At 40.0% G+C, this 7,011-nt stretch overlaps 1 protein-coding gene across 11 annotated transcripts in view; it reads right to left on the bottom strand.

Moving 5' to 3' along the window:
• The window catches only part of LOC128412017 (zinc finger protein 420-like), a 983,187-nt gene that overhangs the window by 497,092 nt on the left and 479,084 nt on the right, over positions 1–7,011 (bottom strand). The window lies entirely within an intron of this gene.

Genomic DNA, 7,011 nt, shown 5'->3' with positions numbered 1-7,011 from the left:
TTATCTGTAAGTGAAGTCACATTAGAAACAATACAGAAGCAATCAAAGGGAATTTCCTGGGAAGTGTTTTATTCAGTCTCACCTGCAACTGTGTGCTGAACACACAGAAACACATAGATAATGTGAAATTACTGGAAGTTACAGTCTCCAAATTACACTCAACACATGCAAGCAGTTTAATGGTTCCCCACCTCCTTTTTTTAAAACATTGTTTTTATTTATTTTCATGGTACAGAAGATGAATTTTGAGAAGGCAATGGTTACAACAGTAAATAACAAATAACTTGTCCTGATGAAATTGCAGACTTTCATCCTGCCATGTTTTAAAGTTTCATTTGATTATTCTAAAAAATCACAACACATTTTTCTATGAGTGCCGGGTGGATTCCTACAACAGTCTTAACAATTTATGTATTCAATAAACATTGGCCACGTGTTATAAAAGGAATATGGATTGTGTTCCTCAACTTTTTTATTTTCCCAGGCAAACAAAGTTTAAGATACAGTGGTACCTTGAGTTACAAATGCCTCGGGTTACAAACGCTTCAAGTTACAAACTCCACTAGCCTGGAAGAGTTACTTCGAGTTGAGAACTTTGCCCCAGGATGAGAACGGAAATTGTGTGCCAGCAGCGCAGCGGCAGCAAGAGGCCCTATTAGCGAAAGCATGCCTCTAGTTAAGAACAGTTTCAGGTTAAGAACGAACCTCAGGAATGAATTAAGTTCGTAACTAGAGGTACCACTGTACTTAAATTGTGGTGCCTAGAATTGAACACAGGATTGTAGGTGGGGCCTGGCCAAGGTAGAATAAAGCGGTACTATTCCTGCACTTGATCTGATTCTTCCTTCTGCCACATTGGCCTCCGCTCCCCATTTGGTGTCGTCTGCAAATGTGATGAGCATCCCCTCAGTTCCTTCATCCAAATCATTTATAACGAAGTTCAACAACGGGCCCAGGACAGAACCCTGTGGCACCCCTCTTGTCACTTTTGCCAGGATGATGAGAAGAAGAAGAAGAGTTTGGATTTGATATCCCGCCTTTCACTCCCTTTAAGGAGTCTCAAAGCGGCTAACATTCTCCTTTCCCTTCCTCCCCCACAACAAACACTCTGTGAGGTGAGTGGGGCTGAGAGACTTCAGAGAAGTGTGACTGGCCCAAGGTCACCCAGCAGTTGCATGTGGAGGAGCGGAGACTCGAACCCGGTTCTCCAGATTACGAGACTACCGCTCTTAACCACTACACCACACTGGATGAGGAACCATGAAGGAGGACGGTTTGGGTTCAGTCAGTCAAATCCACCTAACAGTTACCTTGTTCAGCCCACATTTTACCAGCTTCCTCACATAAATATCGCAGGGGACTTTGTCGAAAGCCTTACTGAAATCAAGACGCACTATTTCCACAGCTGTCGAGCTTCTGGAGGGCGGCGCCAACGGCAATGGCAGTCTCCTTCTAACTACGAGGGAGAAGCTCCGCAGAAATCGGGTCTATCCGCTACGGCGCAGCGGAGACCCTTTAAAAAACCGCATGCGGGGGAAGCCTGCGGCCGTGGGACTCGGCGGGTGCCAAAAGCGCCCCCCCAATTGGCAAAGGGACCCCGCGAGGGGCTCCGGAGCGGAACGGGTGTGGTGCGGCACTGAGAGTCGATCGCTACTTCTGTGGAGTGAAGCCGCTGCAGCTGTTGCCGGAGAGCGCTGTCCTTTCTCCTTTGAAATTCGGCTTTTAAACTACAACCCGTGAGTAAGATCTTCTAAAGTTAGAAATATCAAAGGATTTGTTCCTTTGATCGGAATAAAAGAACTTGAATTTGGCTCTGAAGCGGCAAAGATGTAAAAAGGGAGTCCGTCTTCCGATTTTATAGACAGTATTAAAGCAAAGACTATTGGAACTAAGAACTGTGAAAGTTGAATTAAGAAGATTAAATTTTAATGTCAGATCTAAGAACCCTCCTTCAGAGTGGGGGGGGGGGGAGAAGAATGTACTTTTGAAGGGAAAAGTGGAAGGAAAGAAGAGACCACCACTTAATCCCTGACTTTGGTCTGCCAGGAAAGTGGAAAGTATTGCACCGTTTAGTGACATTGTAACTTGATGTGTTTAATCTGCACTTGAATTGATTCTGAAGGACTCTCTTTGCAACTGTTGCCATTCTATGGGAGAATTGGAAAGTAAGAGATACTGCTGCCTTTAGACAAAAGTTGCTTTGAAAAGAGCATTGTTGCCATTGTGCTCCCCTAGAGGAGGATTGGGATACAACTGGGGAATTTCCACTGCAGCTGGCTTGGAGACTTTCTCATAACAAAACAAGTTAAGTTGTGAGAACGACCTTGGGACTTTAAGATAGAGCTATGGATCAAGATACACCCCAGGAAAAATCTACAAGGATAAAAACGAGGCAGCAGCAACGAAGACAGTCGATACCAGCTCCATCTCTCCCAGAAAAAGAGGACACTGGGCAGACAGGAATAAAGGGAGTAGGCCCTGATGAGACATTAAATGCATCACTTGACAAAATATTTGGAGCTTTGGAAAAGCTGTCAGCTAAAATTGATTTAAACACTACAACCATTAGCTCCAATACACAGGCTATTGACCGGCTGCTCCAGGAATCTAAAGAAACAAGGAAAATTGCTGAAGAAGCGAAAGAGAAGGTGACGGAGATAGAGGGAAAGATACCTCCAATTAATAAGCAATTGGAAGATCACAAGGCCCAACTATCTCTAATTGAACTTAGAGACAAACAGAACAATTTAAGAATTAGGGCAGTACCGGACGTGGAAGGTGGCAACTTGTGTGACTTTCTTACACAGAAGTTTGAAGAATTTTGGGAACTGGAGCCAGATAAAGATTTCAAGATAGTGAGTGCCTTCAGAATTGGCAAAGGGGGAAGAAAGAACAAAGTGAGAGACTGCTTGATTTCACTTAGATCTAAGGAAGAGAGAGACAAACTATTGAGCCTTCATTATAAGAATCCATTGGAGATACAAGATTTGAGAACTGAAATCTACAAAGATATTCCAAAGTATTTACTGGATTTGAGAGCTAACTACGGTGACTTAGTCCAACTGTTAAGAAGAAACAGTATCATTTTCAGGTGGGAGTTCCCTCAGGGTTTGACCTTCAATTATAAAGGAAAAAAAGTGAAGATAAGATCAGAGGAGGACAAAGTGAGATTTTTGAACCATCACGAGGAAGACCTACAGAAAGAGACTGAAAAAGAGCTGAAGATATCAAGACCAGGAGACCTGGACATAGGGAACCTAACATCAGGCATGTAAAAAATAGAGAAAGCATTACCACCCACTGATCAAGAACAACTGACGGGAGCAGTTGGAGGGTCTACAGAATAACAATACAATGTCTCTGCAAGCACTAAGTTGGAACATCCGAGGCCTGAATTCCCCTGACAAGAGGAAAACAATCTTTCATTTGTTGAAAAAAGAAAATTTGGACCTGATTTGTCTGCAAGAAACCCACGTGATTAGAACACATACTGTGACTAACCTTGAAGTGAATGGAAAGAACATACAAAACCCACTGGAGATCAGAAACTGCTTCCAGAGATACTTCAAACAACTTTATACACAAGGGCCACAGACAGAGTCTAAAACTGATCAATTTCTGAAAACCAATGGATTACAAAAAATTTCTCAAGAAAATAAATTATTGTTGAATTCTAAAATATCAGGACAAGAGATTGAAGGTGCCATACAGACTATGCAACTAGGAAAATCTCCAGGGCCCGATGGACTAACCTCCAAATATTACAGAACTTTGAAGGACTATTTGATTCAACCACTAAAGGAGGTTTGCAACGAAATTATGGAGGGGGAAAAGGCGCCGGAGTCGTGGAAAGAAGCGTTCATCACACTTATTCCTAAAACTGAGTCTGAGAAGACACAACTCAAAAACTATCGTCCCATATCCCTGCTTAATGTGGATTACAAAATTTTTGCTGATATTTTGGCTAAAAGACTTTAAAAAGTTTTAGCAGAAATGATACATAAAGACCAGGCTGGCTTTCTCCCTGGTAGACACTTGTCAGACAATATGAGAAATGTAATTAACATCTTGGAAAAGTTACAAGTGAATATTAATACAAAAGCGGTTTTGATATTCGTAGACGCGGAGAAAGCCTTTGACAATATTTCTTGGGTTTTTATGAAGAGAAATCTTCAGGGGATGGGGGTTGGACAAAATTTTGAAAATGGTATAGGTGCGATTTACTCTGAACAAAAGGCTAAACTGATAGTTAATAACATAGTGACAGAAGAATTTAAAATTGAGAAAGGGACACGACAAGGCTGCCCAATTTCCCCACTGCTCTTTATTTCGGTCCTGGAGGTTTTGCTAAATATGATAAAAAGGGACCAGCTGATTCATGGTGTCCAGGTCGGAGCAAAACAATATAAACTTAAAGCCTTTGCAGATGATCTTGTATTGACATTACAAGAGCCAGTACCTAGTACTAAAAGGGCTTTAGAATTAATCCAGGAGTTTGGTCATGTAGCAGGTTTTAAGTTAAACAAGTTAAAAACTAAGGTTTTGGAGAAAAACTTGACACCAATGGAGAGAGAGAGGTTTCAGAAAGAGACAGATCTGTCATTAGTAAAAAAGGTAAAATACTTGGGGGTGAATATGACTGCTAAAAATGCAAATTTATTTATAGATAATTATGAGAAATGCTGGTCAGAAGTGAAGAAGGATTTAGAGATTTGGTCGAATTTGAAGCTTTCCTTGCTGGGTCGAATTGCTGTCATTAAGATGAATGTATTGCCGAGAATGTTGTTTTTGTTTCAATCATTACAAATCATTGACAAGATGGATTGTTTCAAGAGGTGGCAAAGAGATATTTCTAGATTTGTCTGGCAGGGCAAAAAGCCCAGAATAAAATTTAAGATACTTACTGATACTAAAGACAGAGGGGGGTTTGCCCTGCCGGACTTAAAACTTTATTATGAATCAGCAGCTTTTTGCTGGTTGAAGGAATGGCTACTTCTTGAGAACACTGACATCTTAGATCTTGAAGGTTATGATAATGTATTTGGATGGCATGCATATCTGTGGTATGGCAAGGTTAAAGCGCATAAAGCATTCAAAAACCATATTGTCAGGAAAGCACTATTTAATGTCTGGACAAGATATAAAGATTTTTTGGAGAACAAAACCCCAAGGTGGTTATCACCTATGGAAGCGAAAGCTATGAAAAAACTTAACATGGAGGCAAAATGGCCAAAGTATTGTGAAATTTTGGAACAGGAAGGTGACAAGCTGAAATTGCAGAGTTATGAGAAGCTCAAAGGGAAGGTGTGAGACTGGTTACATTATTTTCAAATAAGAGAGGTTTATAATCAAGATAAAAAAATTGGTTTCCAGGTGGAAAAATCAAAGCTGGAAACAGAATTGTTGGAACCCAATGCTAAGATATTGTCAAGAATGTATAATTTGCTGTTGAAATGGAGTACTGAGGAAGAAATGGTAAAATCTGCTATGATTAAATGGGCACAAGATATTGGTCATAATATTTTGTTTGCCGACTGGGAGCAGTTGTGGACCACTGGGATTAAATTTACGGCATGTAATGCCTTAAGAGAGAATATTATGAAAATGATGTATAGGTGGTACATGACCCCAGTCAAGCTTGCAAAAATATACCATTTGCCCGATAATAAATGTTGGAAATGTAAGGAGATTGAAGGTACATTCTTTCACCTTTGGTGGACATGCCTGAGGATTAAGGCTTTCTGGGAGATGATTTATAATGAAATGAAAAAGGTATTTAAGTATACTTTCGTGGAGAAACCAGAGGCCTTTCTCCTGGGCATAGTCGGCCAATTGGTGCCAAAGAAGGATAGAACTTTTTTTATGTACGCTAGAGCAGCAGCAAGAATACTCATTGCAAAGTATTGGAAGACACAAGAATTACCCACCTTGGAAGAATGGCAGATGCAAGTAATCGACTATATGGAAATGGCTGAGATGACTGGCAGAATCCGAGACCAAGGAGAAGAGTTGGTGGAAGAAGATTGGAGGAAATTTAAAACTTATTTACAGAAGTATTGTAAAATGTATGAATGCTGATGACATTGAATTAAAATGAAGGGGTTCTAGTAATAAGAGATAAAAATTTGAAATTTGGGAGGTAAAATAAATAAGGATAAAGTAGTAGGATACGAATTTGCGGAACTAATTGTTAAAAGGGGATATAAAAAAGGGAGGCGTGAGGAAGTCAGGAAAATAAGTTAATTGAAGATGAATAATTAGAAAAGAGTGATCTGTGTTTTTCTTATTCTACTTTTTGAGTGTTGATTGTCTTTTTTTGTTTTCTTGTTAAATGTTTGTATTTTATGCATCGTGAAAGTTTGTATTGTTGTGTTTTATATTTTCTTTGTGTTTTTATTGTTCTGCTTTTTTATTGTTAAACTTAATAAAATATTATTTAAAAAAAAAAAATTTCCACAGCTGTCCCCTGATCAACAAAGTTTGTAACTCTATCCTAAAAAAGGGGAGGAGAGATTTCTCTGGCTTGACTTGTTTTTGAGAAAGCCATGCTTTCATCCTGTATGTTTATATTGTGAAATCTTCAGATGAAGCACACATAAATATTAAAAATGATAATAAGGATATTGACATGCTGGAACATGTGCAAATGAAGACGACCAAGATGGTCTTATTTTATTTATGCATTTATTTAATTTCTATACTGCCCTATACCAGGGGTGCCAACTTGAATAAAATATTGGGGGGGGGGAGGTAAGCCCTATCTCGCATAATCAATCATATGATGTGCTGCATGCACCATTTGAATGGCAATGCCTATAAAGTAGGGGGGGTGGTCCCTCAAATATTTTAGGGGGGGACAAAGGCCTTTCCGCCTCTAAGAGTTACCTCCTGTGCCCTAGCTAACAGGACCAGTGTTCAGGGATGATGGGAATTGTAGTCCCAAAACATCTGGAGGGCCGAGTTTGCCTACAGCAGTCCTATGCCCTCAGGGCGGTTAAAACATAAAACCAC

The sequence above is a fragment of the Podarcis raffonei genome, chromosome 4, assembly GCF_027172205.1.
Source record: "Podarcis raffonei isolate rPodRaf1 chromosome 4, rPodRaf1.pri, whole genome shotgun sequence".
Classification (NCBI taxonomy): Eukaryota; Metazoa; Chordata; class Lepidosauria; order Squamata; family Lacertidae; genus Podarcis; species Podarcis raffonei.
Note: the sequence above shows the minus strand (reverse complement) of the source record. Positions and strands in the feature narration are given on the sequence as shown.